The sequence below is a fragment of the Miscanthus floridulus genome, chromosome 7 (genome assembly GCF_019320115.1).
Source record: "Miscanthus floridulus cultivar M001 chromosome 7, ASM1932011v1, whole genome shotgun sequence".
Taxonomy (NCBI): Eukaryota; Viridiplantae; Streptophyta; class Magnoliopsida; order Poales; family Poaceae; genus Miscanthus; species Miscanthus floridulus.
In genome coordinates, this window is record NC_089586.1 from 133,076,089 (window position 1) to 133,093,742 (window position 17,654).

General features: G+C 51.7%; 2 pseudogenes; both read left to right on the plus strand.

The window, feature by feature from the left end:
• The first annotated feature begins 735 nt into the window (after positions 1 to 735).
• Positions 736 to 11,796, plus strand: LOC136468045 (DNA polymerase I B, mitochondrial-like; annotated as a pseudogene).
• A 117-nt stretch (positions 11,797 to 11,913) lies between these two features.
• On the plus strand, positions 11,914 to 14,837 carry LOC136466322 (uncharacterized; annotated as a pseudogene).
• Positions 14,838 to 17,654: the final 2,817 nt, after the last annotated feature.

Here is a 17,654-nt window from a genome sequence, read left to right on the forward strand (position 1 = left end):
TAATATTTAAGACAATTTTGGCAAAAAATATTTACGACAATTTGAACTCTAAAAATAATATCTACCACAATTCCATATTATGAATTCTCTATTGACATAACTTGCATTGATATTTACGATAAAAATTGGTACTATGAATATAAGTATTTACGAGAATTTTTTATTATGGTTGACGACAAAAACTAACAAGAATGATCGGAAGTTACAACATGTTTACGAGAATTCTGTTTACAACAATACTCACAATATTTACTAGAATTTTCACCAATAATATTTACAAGAATTCTACATTATGACCGCGCCGCTTCACCGCGTTCCTCCCCGTCGCGCTCCCACCGCCGCCGCAGAAGCAGCAGCTCTCCGGCGTGGCCGCCGTGCTCAACGCCGGCGGACGCCTTCTACAGTTCTACTCCGGCGGCAGCGCGCCAAAGCAGCGCCGGCGCAACGCCAGGAAGAAGAATGGTGGTGGCGTTAGCCGCGGTCAGCAAGGACGGGGCCACCGGCGGCGGCGACGACTCCCTCGGCTCCTCCGGGAGGTTCGCACGGGCGCAGGGGAGCATGAACTGGTCGGCGACGTACGACGGCAGAACGAACGACGTGAAGAGCTCGGTGGTGGCCAGAGGCGACAGGTTGACCGCCGATGGATGGAATGGGTTACGAGGGCAGCGGACGGAGCGAGTTCTGCACTGCAGCGGTCGCGTACGGCGGCGGATAGAGCATGGGGTGCTGGCGAATCTCAGCGCTGCCATAGGAAGCAGGAGGCCGCTGCCCCATTCGCCGTGGAAAAGGACGTGGGGCCGTGGGGCGCTGCCGTCGAGGTCCCGAGGTGGCCATGGAGGGCCGGCGCCCCAGAGGCGGTGAGCGTCGCCGCCGGGGAGCCGTGCGTGCGGGTCGAGCCGCGCCGACGCCGGACCACATCCACGCGAGGCGAGGGCGCACGGGGGAGGACGAGCCGCGGCTGCTACCGATGGAAGGAGGAGCCGCCGCCTCCGATGGAAGGAGGCTGCTACCATGGTGCGCTCGGGCTCGGGAGTTTTGGTCCGGCTACAGAATATGGTATTTTGTTGTCGACCGGTCTCCGTCTCCTGTTTTCTTCTAGCATGAGTCCACGTAGGCGGTTAAACGAGACAGATCAGGAGTCCTCACGATATATACCAAATAGACCAAGAAGAAATCAGAGAGTTCGAGACCCAAACGAGAAAAGACAGGATCAATATATACCAAATAGAACAAGATCGAGACAGGACCAAAATCGCCACCGCCTCCACTCCCCCGGGGCTCCACAATAGGCGGCTCCCCGCACCGCGCTGGCGCCCTAATGCTCTCGCCGTCCTCCTCCCGCTAGTCCGCGCCGCGGACGAGCGTCCCCTCCACCTGCTCGCTCTCCCGCCGCGAGAAGACGGCGCCCCGCTGCGGCCTCGGTGCTTGGCCGGCGGCGGCCTTGCGGGGTCCAACATGAGGCGGTCCGTGGCGTCGATGGTGGTGGCGCAGGTGGCGCCGGGGCCCCTGCTGCGGCGCCAAGGCTCGGCGGCGCCCCCATGGCTGTCGTCGTCGTCGTCCTTCGCCTCGCCGCCGCCGGCGAGTTCCGGATGCAGGAGGTAGTTGCCGTGGCACCGAATCGCTCTTATTTCGTGTTTGAGTCATGGGAAAATTGGATGCATAGCATCGAAAGATCTCATCTTTTGCTATGTAACATTAAAAGTCACTCTTGGCTACATATAGCATCAAAAGATCACCTCTTTTGGAAATTTACCACTTTCCGTCAAATTAGCTAACGCCGGCTGCTCACCGTGAAGGACTGTTGTGCTATGGCCAGGCTATCCATCGCTCGCTACTTTGGTTCAGCAGATAGGGATGCCATGGCTGAGCTCCGACGACCCCAGCCAGGCCAGACGCGGTCCTCTCCAACTCTTCCTCCTAGCTCCTTCCTACTCGTTACCCTGCTGCGGAGCGGAGAGACTACCACTTCCACCTCCTCACTTCCGAACCCAATCCCATCCTCTCTTCCAATGACGGGACAGCAGCAGGCGGGCTCCCCATCATCCAGCTCAGCCGGGCTCGCCAGCAGGCAGGACAGGACGATGACGACGAACAGGAAGAGGAGGTGACAGGCGGGGGCGGAGGAGGAGCAGGGTCTTTGTCGTCGTCCGCGCCATGCCAGCAGGATCGACTTCTGGTCCTCTAGCGGCAGCGTCATGGTCTATCCGGTGCTATCCTCGACGAGCCTCCTGTCAAACGACGCTAACGGTCGGGAGCCGCCGCCGCCGCCGCGATGCAACCACGCATAGTCGTTGATGCAGCCAGACCTCGAGGAGCCACAGGCGGGCATCCCTGGGCGGCAGCATGGCAGCATCACGGTGATGGACACATAACGCAGCCCTTCACGGTGAGCAGCCGGTGTTAGCTAACTTGATGGAAAATGGTAAATTTCCAAAAGAAGTGATCTTTTGATGCTACATAGCTAAGAGCCTAAGAATGTATCTTTTGATGGTACATAGCAAAAGATGAGATCTTTCAATGGTATGCACCTAAAGGAATTGGAACAAACACTAAAGTAATTCGTTGTTCGTTGTGGCCTTCGGAGGTCGTTAAAATGCCCCCTTCGGTCTTCGGACTATGTGAAGTGGGCGTTCTCTACGCGGTGCTTAGCTGTGTGCCTGTGTCGGGTCGGGAATGATGCTTGTGCTGTTCTAGGTGGATTTGCGTCTACCGCTGTGGTTTAGACTGTCTCGGGAGCTCTCTTCTTTCATTTGCAACTAATTAACCCCATGTCCTGGCCACTGTAAATAGAGTCTCTGCCAACTAATCACAGGATGTGCCGGTTTCTGTGTTAGGCAAGGGAACACGGTGTCACATCCTAGTGTCCCATGATATTGCTCTGTTCTGACCTATCTGTACGCTGCCAGCTAATAGTGGTACACTTAAGCTTGTCATTGTACCTTGAAATCTATTCACACTCTGAAATGTTCCCCTTTAGGCATTTTTCAGGGACTTAGGAATTTCATGTTACTTGGTGATTTCTAACTCTGGCAATCGTTTTGACTGACAGGCAGGAGCAGGACTATTCTCATAGCTCAGATGTGGCAGTTCGAGGAAGCAGTGGTTTCAAGCTTCAATTCTATCCCAAATTAAACGTGAGGAATATTACACAAGAATGGGTTCAAGAGACCTGGAGGCTGTTCTATCTCAAAACTGCCAACAATGTCACAAATAACATCTATATGGGAAGCACTCTATTGGCTGGAAATGTACAAGATGGTCTCTCTGAAGATCGCAGGGGTTTGAACTACCCTTACTTGCAGAACCTGAGAGATCGTGTATCATCCAAATCAATGAATAGACATGGTGATGATTGAGAACTGGTCAGGCATAGGATGGTAAATCAGCCTGTGCAATCAGTGCCAGCTCCAATAAGTGTTGTTAATGATAGTCCCAAGTGTTTGAGCATGCCTAGAGCCTCTAAGGTGGAGATTCCTTGGCGTGACTATGCACCAGCAGAGGATCCTTTGCTTGATAAACCTAATACAGAGGTAATTTTGGAGCTTGATGATGAAGTTCATGATGGTGATGACAACAAGGAGAAGAAACTTGTGGTAAAAAAGGTGGTTTCACCTTTGCCAACTAAAGCAGCCTTCTCTGAGGAATCTTTGAAAGCACGGAAGGCACTTGCTAGCATCTACGACAAAGTTTTGGTAGTTGACAATATCGAGTCAGCTAGGAGCATTGTTAAACTGCTCACTACAAAGTACAAGAGCTTTATTCATGCATGTCACACAGAGGTAAAAAGGAACCCTGCTTGGTTGCTTGATTTATTTGCTCCTATGGAGTGGTCAGGTTGTCCATCCTTATTCATCTAGGCAAAACCATTTGTTTCACAAAGACACAAAATGTTCCATTTTTTGTAAGTATTAGGTTTAGCTGAGTGATATCTTTTTACTGTGAGTTGTCATCTGTCATGAATTACTTTAGTGTTTGTTCCAATTCCATAGTTGTTACAAGAAACTTCTGATGGTGATAGATTTTAAATCCTGGGGCTCTGTATGCTGAACCATGTGTTTGGTATATGTTCCTCATTAATGTATCAAAACCTGCCAAAGGCAATGCATGAGTTGAAGTCAGATATCATATGTAATGCTGAAGGTTGTAGTCTGTATCAGCTTCCTTAGTTTAGTGAGCTAATATGCTCATTGTCTACTTCTATGATGGCAAGCAATGCTCAAAAGTGAACTCCAGTGTAGTTATTTGAGTATAATGTTTCTGCAGGTAGCAGATATTGATGCCAAAGAAAAGACACCAGTTGGTCATGGAGAAGTAATATGCTTTAGCATCTATTCAGCAAATTCTGATGTACAGGCAGCTGATTTTGGACATGGCAAAACTTGCATTTGGGTTGATGTTCTAGATGGTGGAAGGGGTGTCCTGATGGAGTTTGCTCCTTTCTTTGAAGATCCATCCATCAAGAAGGTGCAATAATTTTTTATTTTTTTTTTCTCTGCGTATCATTATATTAAGAAGAATAAAGGAGTGGGTTTAGAAACCCATAGAGCCACACACACCCTTTTACATCTAATGGTGTCTCTCACTTTTCACACTTGACCCGAGACCACTAGAGAGGAACTCACACATTAGCTGGCTCTAGAGCAAGGAGATTGGATATTCCCCAATCTCCGGCCAAACTCCACAGGAGAAACTCATCTTTTACTGAAACCAGAACACTATTTAGGCTCAGTTGAATCCCATCAAACACACAGCGATTGCAGTAATTCCAAATGGCCAAGCTCCCAGAATGATGATGGAATTGATGCCTTTTTTTAGTCTGGTCATCAACACCAGAATTTGTGCTTGCCCACCATCCATCAAAGGAGTTGTTATCAGGCTGGAGGGAGAGGTCCTGCAGGCCGACCTTATGTAGAATGTTGTACCATACTTGCCGGTAGAAGACACATGAGATCAGTAGATGTTCAATCGTTTCCTCAGCTTGATCACAAAGCGCAGCGTTCAGGATGGGGCAGACCTCCTTTAGCAAGACGGTCTGCAGTCCAACACCTATTGTGTGCCACTAACAACATGAAGAACTTGCATTTGCCTGGTGCCCAGCTCCTCCAGATTCTCTCCCAAGGCCCAAACTGTACAGCCCCAATAAAAAATCCCTCATATGCAGATTTAGCAGAGTACACTCCTGAACTAGAGAATTGTCATATGAGCATGATCTACTTCAGGTTGCAAAGTCAAATCCAAGAGAAGGTCCCAAAACTTCATATTCTGTCAACACGGGTACTGTAATGGCACCCCGTGTGCCCTGCACCCATTTCATCTCGGTAATGGCTTCATACACTGTCTTTTTCCTTGTTTTGTTGTTGACTGATCCAAAAAGAGTATGCACTAATTGATCCAGGCTCTGGCCATGCAGCCACCTGTCGGTCCGGAAAATTGTGTTCTTGCCATTGCCGACCTCTGAGACAATGGCCACTCTAAAGAAAGCTTTGACCGCAAGGTGCACTTGGATTTGGAAAGCCACCCAGGGCCTTATCAAGTTCAGTTTTCTACAGCCACAACCAACGCATCCGGAGAGCCCATCCCAGCTCCTGCAGATGACCAAGTAACCTTAGGCCAGGCCAACAGGCAGTGTCCCCCCTTTGCGTCCCTTCTGCCTCTCCAAAGAAAACCTCTTCTAATTTTTATTGATAGCTTTAAGAGCCCAGGGAGGAAGATCCATTGCCATAGCCAAGTATACCAACATGGAAGTGAGCACAAACTGAACCAAAATCTTTCTCCCAGCCTTTGTGAGCAAATCCGCTTTCCAGCCCGGAAGTCGATCAAAGCGATCCAATCAATGATTGGCTGAACTTGCTGCTTTGTCAGTTTCCGCAAGGAAAGCGGGAGCTCCAAGATATTTGCAAGGGAAATCTGATAGTTGACAGAGGAGATGTTCCTGTATGGTGATTGTATCCTCCGAACACTGGATGGGCAAGCCATTGCTTTTTTGCACATTTGTTCTCAACCCCGAGGCATCTCCAAAAAGTTGAAGAATATCCAGCACAATAATTTTCCTTTGTTATGTGTGCCATGCTTGAGATCGAAAGGAATGCCCGCCTTAAGGAGCTTGGTTGGAGGCTCTTGTTGCAGGTTCGTCTTCTCTTCTTTTTTATAATACAATGCATTCTGGCTGACAACTTTATTACGTCTTAAAAGATGGGCAAGCCAGTATTTGTGTTTCCTTTGATGTAAACAGAAGTGAAGCTGACAGATAACTATTCGATAACATCATTTGGATAACATTGGTTGCAATGTTTGCATGTCAGGTGCATGATGAATTGATACTGGAAGGGCCTTCAGAATCTGCTGAGGTGGCCAAGGCTATAGTGGTGGAGTGTATGTCCAAACCTTTCTACGGAACCAACATTTTGAAAGTCGACCTGGCTGTTGATGCCAAGTGTGCAAAGAGCTGGTGTGCTGCCAAATAGTCTGAGCAGATGCTGTCATCCGAGGAATATCTATTTATATATTTATATATATGCACATGTATCATGTTGTCATGTGGGGCCGCTCCTACACAAGGAAACGTCGCGCCCGCGACGTACGCCGGGCCGCAGAACGCGCAGCAGCCACGCCGTCGCCCGCGGGTCAGGTGGAACTGACTAGTGGTTAGATGGAAATAATAGGTCGGTTCCTTAGATTGAGGAGCAATTAGCTCTGAGTTTGTTAGCCTCAAGGCTTATATATTCTTGTACGCAGACTAGGAAGGAATTAAGCAATATATTATCATCTAATCTCTCTTTCTCTCTTCTCCAAACAAGCTAGGCGAAGAGGGGCAAAACCTCACCCTAAGTCACGGATCGCGACTACGATCTACGTAGTCAAGGTCCTCCTACCCTAGGGCTTGAGGCCCTTGACAATCTGGTATCATGATCCCGGCGTTCCTTGCCTGTTTGTTCCACTTCTCCGCCGTCGCCGCACTCTGCCTCCACGTCGTCCCCCACGCCTCGCTCGGCCACCATGGGCGACAATGCCGACCTCAAGGCCACCTTGGATACCCTGGCCACCGCCGTCAAGACGCTGTAGGCCTCGGTCGAGGCCAACTCCCAGGCGATCCAGCGTTTGGCCGCCGACCCCAAGCCACCGCCGCCGTCCTCCTCCGCCAGCGGATCGGGCACCAGCGAGCATCATCAGGACTGGCCCCCGCGATTCCAAAAGATGGACTTTCCGCGGTATGATGGCAAGACAGATCCCCTGATCTTCATTAACAGATGCGAGTCGTATTTCCATCAACATCGCATCATCGAGGAGGAGAAGGTGTGGATGGCCTCCTACAACCTCAAGGACGGCGCATAGATGTGGTACATCCAAGTTCAACAAGACGAGGGGATCCCATCCTGGCGCCGCTTCAAGGATCTGCTTCACCTCCGCTACGGGCCACCGCTGCGCTTCAACCCTCTCTACGAGCTGGCCGAGTGCAAGCGCACCAGCACCATGGCGGAATACCAGGATCGCTTTCAAGCGCTCCTCCCCCGGGCGGGACCGCTCGAACAAGCTCAACGCGTGCAACTCTTCACCGGAGGACTTCAGCCGCCGCTCAGCCTCGACGTCGAGGTTCACAATCCGCAAACCCTCGTTGGGGCCATGAGCCTGGCGTGCAAGCTTGAACTCCAGGAGCAGTATGCGGTGGCTCCGCCGCGAGCGGCGCCCCGAGGTCTTCTTCCTCCGCTAGCGCCTCGCCTCGCGCTGCCGGCGCCGCCAGCGCCCAAAGCGGTCGCCCAGCCCACGGTCACGGTGGAGGGCCGGACGATCAAGCGTCTCACTCAGGCGGAGCAGGAGGAGCGGCGCTGCCTCGGTCTCTGCTACAACTGCGACGAGAAATTCACCCGGGGCCACAACCGCGTCTGCAAGCACCTCTTCCTCCTTGATGGCGTGGTGGAAGATGACAACGCGGAGGCCTCCGAGACCGTCGGGGACGACACCACCGAGGAGACGCCCCACTACTCCCTGCATGCCATCGCCGGCGTGGCGTTCAGCGACACGATGCATGTCCCGGTCGCTCCGGGCGACACGACCCTCACCGCCCTCCTCGACTCGGGATCCAACCACAACTTCATCTCCGAGGCCGCCGCACACCGCTCCGGGCTGCCCCTCCAACGCCGACCCCGACTCACGGCTACGGTGGCCAACGGCGAACGAGTCGCGTGCCTTGGCGTCATCCGCCAGGCCACGCTCTCCATCGGCGGCGACATGTTCTTCGCCGACCTCTTCGTCATGCCGCTCGCGGGCTACGACGTGGTCCTTGGCACCTAGTGGCTCGCCACATTGGGCCCGATCGTGTGGGATTTCAGCGCGCGCACGCTGACCTTCAGGCGCCACGCACGCGAGGTGTGCTGGCACGGCCTGGCAGGCCGGCAGCCCCTGGCATCAGCGCGACCACAGTGGGCTCTTCGCCGAGACCCACGGACTGCCCCCACCTCGAGGCCGCGACCACAGCATCACCCTGGTGCCGGGGGCACAGCCCGTGGCCGTCCGGCCCTATTGCTATCCGACGCTGCACAAGGATGAATTGGAGCGCCAATGTGCGGCCATGCTGGACCAAGGGCTCATTCGCCGAAGCTCTTCAACGTTCTCCTCCCCGATCCTCCTCGTCAAGAAGGCTGACAGGTCATGGCGCTTCTGCGTCGACTACCGTGCCCTGAACGCCATCACCGTCAAGGACGCCTTCCCCATCCCGGTCGTTGACGAGCTGCTCGATGAGCTCCACGGCGCCAAATTCTTCACCAAGCTCGACCTGCATTCGGGCTACCACTAGGTCCGCATGAGGCCGGACGACATCGCCAAGACGGCGTTCCGCACCCACGATGGCCTCTACGAGTTCGTGGTGATGCTGTTCGGGCTGTGCAACGCCCTAGCCATGTTCCAGGCGCTCATGCACGACGTTATGTGACCCTTCCTCCGACGGTTTGTGCTCGTATTTTTTTATGGCATTCTCATCTACAACACTTCCTGGGCGGATCACCTCCGGCACCTCCGCGCGGTCCTCACCATGCTACGCCAACACCGCCTCTTCATCAAGCGCTCGAAGTGCGCTTTCGGCGTCGACTCCATCTCCTACCTCGGCCATGTCAATTCCGAGGCAGGCGTCGCCATGGATCCTGCCAAGGTGCAGGCGGTCCTCGACTGGCCCCAACCCCGCTCGGCGCGCGCGGTGCGGGGGTTCTTGGGCCTCGTAGGGTACTACCACAAATTCGTCCACGACTACGGCGCCATTGCAGCTCCCCTCACGGCTCTTCTGAAGAAGGAGGGGTTCACGTGGACCGACGAGGCCACCGCGGCATTCACGGCCCTCAAAGCCGCGGTCACCTCGGCGCTGGTGTTGGCTCTCCCGGACTTCGGCCGATCGTTCGTCGTCGAGTGCGACGCGTCGACACATGGCTTTGGGGCGGTCCTCCTCCAAGACAAGCACCCCATCGCCTACTTTAGCCGCCCGGTCGCGCTGCGCCACCACTCACTCGCCGCCTACGAACGGGAACTCATCGGCCTCATCCACGCCATCCGCCACTGGCGCCCGTACCTGTGGGGCCATCGATTCATGATGCGAACGGACCACTATAGCTTGAAGTTTCTCCTCGCCCAGTGCCTCTCACGATCCCCCAGCATCACTGCGTGGGCAAGCTTCTGGGCTTCGACTTCGTCGTCGAGTACAAACCGGGCGTCCTGAACATGATGGCCGACGCTCTCTCTTGCCATGACACCAAGGACTGGGCCATCCTTGCCGTCTCCGGCCCGCGCTTTGACTTCATCGACCGCCTACGCCAGGTCCACGCCTCCGACCCCGCCCTCGTCGCCATCAAGGACGAGATCACCGCGGGCACCCGCGCTGCGCCGTGGACCGTCCTCGACGGCTGCCTCTACATCCCACCGACATCGCCGCTGCTCTAGGAAATCCTCGCCGCGGTGCACGAGGACGGCCACGAAGGCGTACAACGCACTCTACATCGTCTTCGCCGGGATTTCCACTTCCCCGAGACATGCGCCGCATCATCCAGGACAGCGTCCAGTCAATGAAACATGCCTCATTTCATTCTGGATCGCGACGCTTCTTGAACGAAGTTTCTTCCAAATGATCTTTGGGCTTCACCTGAGCTACCTAGTACTAAGTTTGATAAGTGTGCACCACACCAAAGCCATTTGTCTCACCTAGGTCAAGCTACCCATTCATGCCCCCCTTAATAGTACGGCCAAAGAAAAAACAAAGTCCTAAACTACTCTAAGTGCCTCTCCAACATCAAACCGCACTTAGAACTAGTCCGTTCTTAATCTTGTCGCCAATCCTTTGAAAACCAAAACGATTTCCATCGATATGGGCATGAAAACCATAGTGCCCAAACAATCACCATTACTATGACCTAACTCAAACTAGTCATAGTAATTTATGTCGTCATCAATCATCGAAACCCAACTAGGGGCTTAGATGCTTTCAGCTGCGTTCCTCTTCCTACTCTTTACTTTAAGCATTTATTTTGAGCATTTTAATTCTTGTAATTACATTCCTAGAATTGTCATGCTAGTGTAGGATTGAAACCTAAGGTGCAAAACTTTTGTGTGTGTAGAATCATAGACACACTTTTAGGCACAAGGGAGTGAACATAGGCTAAGTGTAGGGTTTAAATTTCCGCAAGAATTTTAGAGAAGCCCAATTCACCCTCTCTCTTAGGCATCTTGATCCTTTCATATTGCTCACACACATGTACCTTGGACTAATAACCTGTGTACTCTCACATAAACAATATTAGTCCACCTAAATTGTCACTCAATTACCAAAACTAAACAAGAACCTACCACTGCTCAGGCGTGCTTTTGGTGGCGTGATGGGCCTCTCCCGATGGAGCGTGGCGGCATTGGCGTCCGCGTGATCAGGTGTGTGCCGCGGCAGAGGCGGCTAAACTACACATAAACAGGGCATCAAGAATTTCACTGCTCTCATTGAGCTTGATCTGTCAGACAGCAATATAACAGCACTCCTAGCAGAGCTGGTATGTTATGCTAAAAAAAAGCAGAGCTGGTATGTTTTTTTTTCCTCATTTTTAGTCTTTTATTTCATGTATCTAGTATCTATTTCCGCACGCTGTTCTATAATATAGATGTTCTGGACAACTCTTCCTGCTTATGAGTTGTATTGTATATATGTTTCTCAATGTAGCTGGATCTTGTATTTATGGATGCTTGTTTCTGCAGGGATTACTTGAAGCTAACTAAACTAACTTGCAAGTGTTGAAACTGGATGGAAATCCACTAAGAAGGTAAGAATGTAACCTCGAGCTGTGATTTGATGATACCTGTGTTAATAAAGGAACCCGGGATGTAGCAGCGTGGTTCCACCAAAAATTACAGAAACACACATGATAGCCATCATATGATTGTTGGTGCTATGGGATAAATCCTTGGAACAAAACAAAAAACCCGAAATAAAAAGGAAAGATATAGTTGACAGACACATTGATCAACGTTACAATATGCTTAGCCTCCTGTTGCTTTCTTGTGCAGCGTAAGACGAACTCTGTTGGAGCGAGGAACGAAAGCAATTCTCAAGTACCTCAAAGAAAAATTGCCTGCTGAATAATATTTATAGAAGAAATTATTGTTGGAGTCATGCATTAATTTTTTTTTTGGCCACTGTATCTTGTATTATTCCTTTTCAATTTTATGGACTGAATTTTGTGGAATAAGGAAATCTGGATCTTGTGTGAGACGGGAGTTTTGTGATCGTTTGTGTTTGCATCCTCCGTTCGATATACTGGATATTATCCACATGTTTTTATTGGAACAACAATATATGAACAATAAGATGCAACAGAAGTGCCTTTTTTTAAACCAAACGGAGGGGAGAGATTCCCCGCCACAATATATTAACTATCATTCCACATAAGAGGAATGGGCAGTATCGTTACAAGAGAGGAGGTAATTGCGCCAGCCATTGAGACTGGTTACAAGATTGCCCTTTAGGCGCTTGCGCCATATTACAAAATCATCACAAACTCTCGAGATCACCGAGCGGCTGCTAGACCGTGTTAGTTGATCTCCACCGGCCTATTGGGCCCTTATCTCTGCTCCCTGATCGGGGGAGCCTAACCCTAATTCGGTTGGTGAGTTCCTGTCGCACAGCACACATAAAAGAAAGGGGGGGGGGGGGGGGTAAGGGCTCGGACAACGAGGTTCATCGGAGCCATCACCCACTCAATAGAGAAACCCTAAAACCGATCTAAAGTAGTGCTGGAAGCGCTGGGATGTGCCCCACCACCGCCGTCGCCCCTGCAGGTTCTCCGCCGGCGCCACTGGACTTCTCTCCACCGCGCTGGACGACTCCTACTACACCGACGGCATTGGCGTCTACCCACTTAGGTGGGTCAACAGAAAAGATGAGGATGCTTACCCGATCCTACGGTCACAGAAAGGTACACACCACAGCATCCTAACAGACCGCTCATTCCTAAAGATCTCCCCGTTCCTTGCATCCCAAAATCGCCATAGTACCGTCATAAGCACGAAGGGCAACATGTTTGCATCAAGGCCAGCACGCACATTATAGCTCCAGATTTCAGTATCCGAATAGGAGGCAGCAGCAGCAGTCAGTCCGATTCTCTCCCAGAGATCTGCACTGGCCGTGCAGGTAAAGAACACATGATGGCGATCTTCGAGCAAAGCTGAACAGCGCTGACATTATTGTCCGTTATCCACAACATGCTTGGAGTGAAGATTAGCTCTTGTGCTCAACCTATCTTTGAAGTACAACCAGGGTGAAGACTTTTAGTTTGTTCAGCACTCGCGCCCTCCAGATGTGTGGCTTCCGTGTATATCAGGCGAGCCAAGAGAGTTGTCTAAAGAAGCGTAGGCATCCCGTGCTGTATATATAGGGTTTCCAGTTAGCTTCAGAACCCGCTTATCAGTATCATCGTTGAGAGTGAGTTCCTGTAAACAAGAGACAAGGCTGTCCAGCTGAGCGCTAGCAGCATTGGTGAGCCTAGGATGTAAGCACAATTCAAACCCATTCTGGAAAACATTTTGCACGGACACGTTAGGCCTGGTAGTGTGGGAAAAGTGTGCATCATGGGAGGAGCAAAGAGGACCAGCATGAAGCCAGGGGTCGAACCAGAAGGAGATGGAGGCGCTCTGGTCTGAAACTTGGCTGAAACTGGCTGAAAAACACTGTTCCGGTTGAATTGTTGTGAGAGAAAACACTGTTCTGGCTGAAAAAAGAAGCCGAACAAGCCATTTTTAAGACAAGCGAACGGGCCATAGTGGTAATGGAACAGTAGGTATTCAGCTCATCATTAATGATCTTCCAGAGATAGCTATGGGACCCAGAGGAAGGGGTATCAAAGGAAGCAGCATCGCGGAGCAACCAATCCTTCCAAGCAACAGATTCGCCCGAGAACAGCTTATTGATGAACTTCATGAGTAGGCAACGGTTTTGAAGCTCAAGGTCTTTGACCCCAAGCCCACCATCCATTTTACTGGCGCGGACGTTGTCCCAGGCAACTAGGCACTTAGACCCGTGGCGGACATCCTCGCCGGCCGGTCCAGAAGAAAGCACGACGACGGCGGTCGATGGTTTGATAACAGTTTTGGGTATGCTCACAGCCAGCATATAGTGCTTCAAACACATCCCGGAGAGAGATTATCCACCGTTGGATCTGACACGGCCAGATCATCATTGTTATAGATTGTCACCGACTACACCAGCCAGCGGAATTTGGAAAAGGTTTCACATCAGAATGATCTTCTGACAGATTTCACTCAAAAATTGAGCACATTTCACGTGAAACGCAAACTTTTTGTGGAGCCAAAATAGGTACACCCGGTTTTCTGATTCATAGCATGATCGAGTCATGCAGAAACACCAACTCCATAGGGACGCTGTTCGGCGATTAACAAAACTCACGCAGCAATTGCGTCGAACAAAACGGCAATACGGATGTGGATTGAAGTATCCAAACAAGTTCCTATTGGGTTGAGGATTGTGGGCGGTGGAGAACGCCAAGACGGCGCCGCCGGCACGCGCATGCGGAGGAGAGATTCCATGCCCCAGATCCTACCGCCCAGCCTACTCGTACAACCGGTGGTACTTGATCTTGGACCTCGACACCGACGCATCTTCATCTTCCTCGCTCTCCGAGATCCCCGGTATCCGCGTCGAGTACTCTGATCGATTGCTACAGGACCGGCGGCAAGGGGGTCGTCATCATGACACGCGCCTTCGTCCTCGCTGAGCTGCTCTTCGACTTCCACCGCCGCGGGCTTCCTGCGGCCATGCTCTGCCTCTGGCAGTCGTCGTTATGCACGTGGGTCTACAAGCACGGCCCGCTCCCCGCCGAGGTGCCCCGCACGTGGAGGACTCGATCACATGTCCTTCGCTGTCCAAAGCAGGAACAGGAACCTCTTCTGCTGGGCCCATCTTCTCCACGGATTGCTACTCTGGGATCTGGGACGACATTGTGAGGTCTACTCGTCGGAGGACTCGGGCTTGGACTTGTCTTTTGTTCCGCTAGCTGCCCCATGGCTGCTCCATCAGTGATCAACACCCCCGGCCGGTTTTCGTCGAACCCACAAGAATACCGCGCGTTGACGGCACCATCAATGCAAGTTTCTCAACATGGATGGCTTCGTGGAGGGTGGCCCAATCTCGCTCGTTACCTATGCCCTGGACCTGGATAAGCCATCCCCTAGCTGGATGGTAGACACGAAGCTGCATGCTTCTAAAAGATCTCTGGAAGGATAAGACATTTATCTCCAAGGATGTGCCTATATCTGGGCACAAAGCCCGAGCCCGTGAGCCCGGCACGGAGCCCGCTATTTAGGCCCGGCCCTAGCCTGGCCCGGCCCGAAGGTCAATGGGCCCTGGCTGGCACGGCACGGGGTGCAGGCCGTGCTTGGGCCGAACCCTAGGCCCACAGGCCGGCACGGCACGGCCCGCAAGCAGGCAAGCAGGCCGGCGGCCCAAGAACGGCCCCCTCCCCTCCTGGCCTCCTCGGCTCCTCCCCGGCTCCCCATATAACCGAGACCCCCCCTCCCCCGGCCGGCCCCTAACCCTAACCCCATTCGCCTCGCCTCCCAACCACAGGCCGCAGCCGCACACGACACCCTAACCCTAATCCCATTCGCCTCCCAACCGCAGCCGCACTCGACACCCGCTCGGTCCATCTTCGCCTCCTCTCGTCGATCCATCTTCGTCGCCGGTGCGACCGTCGTCCTTGGATCCGGTGATATCGCCGCCGCTCCATCACCCTAACCCTAACCCCATTCGCCTCGCCTCCCAACCGCAGGCCGCAGCCGCACTCGACACCCTAACCCTAATCCCATTCGCCTCCCAACCGCAGCCGCACTCGACACCCGCTCGGTCCATCTTCGCCTCCTCTCGTCGATCCATCTTCGTCGCCGGTGCGACCGTCGTCCTTGGATCCGGTGATATCGCCGCCGCTCCATCACCTCTCCGGCTCTCCCTGAGTTCCCTGCTCCCTCAGTCCCTCTCCGTCTTCCTTTTTACTCCTTCTCCTCTGTTTGTCGATGAACATGTGAGTCCGCCTCCCCGTCTCTCTTCCACCGTCGCTCGCCGTCCTTCTTAATCCCGTCTTGCCCTTGTGTGGCCCTCGTCTTCTCCGGCGCCGGGCTCCGGTTGCTCAGGCAAGTCCATCCCCATTCGTAACCCTAACCCTAGCCCCTAGATCTATACGTTTCTCAGTGTTTTAATTCTGTTTTTGGGATCATTTTCTCATCCGGCTCTGGTTGCGCAGGCAAGTCCATCCCCATTCGTAACCCTAACCCTAGCCCCTAGATCTATACGTTTCTCAGTGTTTTGATTCTGTTTTTGGGATGATTTTCTCATCCTTTTCTTCTTTGCGTGTTCTTTTTCTTTGCAGGTCTGCTGCCGATGCCTCGTCGTCAACTAGCCTTGGCGTAGACGGACGACGGGCAATGGCACCGCGGCCAAGCCGTAGCCGCGCACCGTTGAGGAACGGTGCTGGAGTTCAGCCGTCCGCGGCCGAGGGCCCCATGGTGTGTGACTCGCAGGGCGACGGTGCCATGTTCCCTGTGACTGGCGACGATGACTTGGTCGCGGCTGGGCTGTCCCCGGAGCACGACGACGACGGCCGTGACCCCTTTGCGGTGTTTGATGACGCCACCCGCGGGACACAGCCGGCGATCGACGTCGATGCCGTCGATGCAGGGGCAACGGGGACAGGGACGGTGGACTCCAACACCCACTCCAACTACACTGGTGTTAATGGTAATGCTGATGGTAATGGTACTCGTACTCCTTCCTCTGGTGCTGTTTCTGGACTTGGTAAGCGCAAGTCTCAGTGCTGGGGTGACTTTGAGGAGGTTTATGAGAAGATTAATGGTGTCGATGTGCGTGTTAGAGCTATATGTAAGATGTGTAGAACTGTGTTGAGTGCTAGATCTACTGCTGGTACTGGTCACATTCTTAGGCACCAAAAATCTTGCAAACAGAAACTTGATAATGCTTCTAGGGTTCAGTCTTGACTAGCTTTTAATGCTGATGGGTCTTTGCATAATTGGAACTATGATCCTGCTGTTGCTAGAACTGAACTGTGTAGATTGATTGCTAGGCTTGATCTTCCTCTTGGTTTTGGTGACACTGATGCATTTGAGGAATATATTAAAAATTCTCATAATCCAAGATTTGTTAGATCATCTAGAAGAACCACCACTAGAGATCTGGATAAGTTATTTGCTGAACGTCGTGCTATGATTAGGAACTGTGTGCATGCTTCTGCATCTGTTGCTTTGACTTCTGACATATGGTCTGGTAATGCTAAAGAGGATTACATATCTGTTGTTGCTCACTATGTGAATGCTGATTGGGAATTGCAAAAGAAGATTGTTGGTCTTAGGTTGATTCAAGTTAAGCATTCTGGTGAAAACATTTCTGCTTCCATTGCATCTGTTGTTGAGGAGTATGGCTTGGTTGATAAAATCTTTTCTATCACTTTAGATAATGCATCTTCTAATGCTAAGGCTATGGAAACTTTGACACCCATGTTTGCTGGTTATCTTGGTTGTGATCCTGCACCTGATGATCCTGCACCTGGTTATAGTCTTGTGCATCAACGCTGTGCTTGTCACATTATTAATCTGATAGTCAAATCTGGACTAAAAGAATCAAACCTTATATAGAGGATTTTAGAACTGCAATTAATTTCTTGAACTCCTCTAATCAAAGAATTGCTATGTTTAGAAACTACTGTGAAGCTAAAGGTATGAGACCTAGAAAATTTGGTTTAGACATGGATGTTAGATGGAATGCTACTTATCTCATGCTAAAACACTTGGTTCCTTACAGTGAAGTATTTTCTGTGTTCATAAATTCAAATTATGGTTCTGCACTGTTGTTTCCAGCCCATTGGCACGTGGCTGGGAAAATATTGGAGTTCCTGGAAGTATTTTATGACTCTACTGTTACACTGTCTGGTGTTTATTATCCTACCAGTCCTCTTGTGCTGCACCATGTTCTGGAGATTGCAACTCATTTGCATGCATGTGAAAGAGATGTTAATCTTAGACCCTTTGTGTACCCTATGCAGCATAAATTTCTCAAGTATTGGAAGGACATTCCTCTCTTATACTCATTTGCATTCATTCTTGACCCTAGAGCT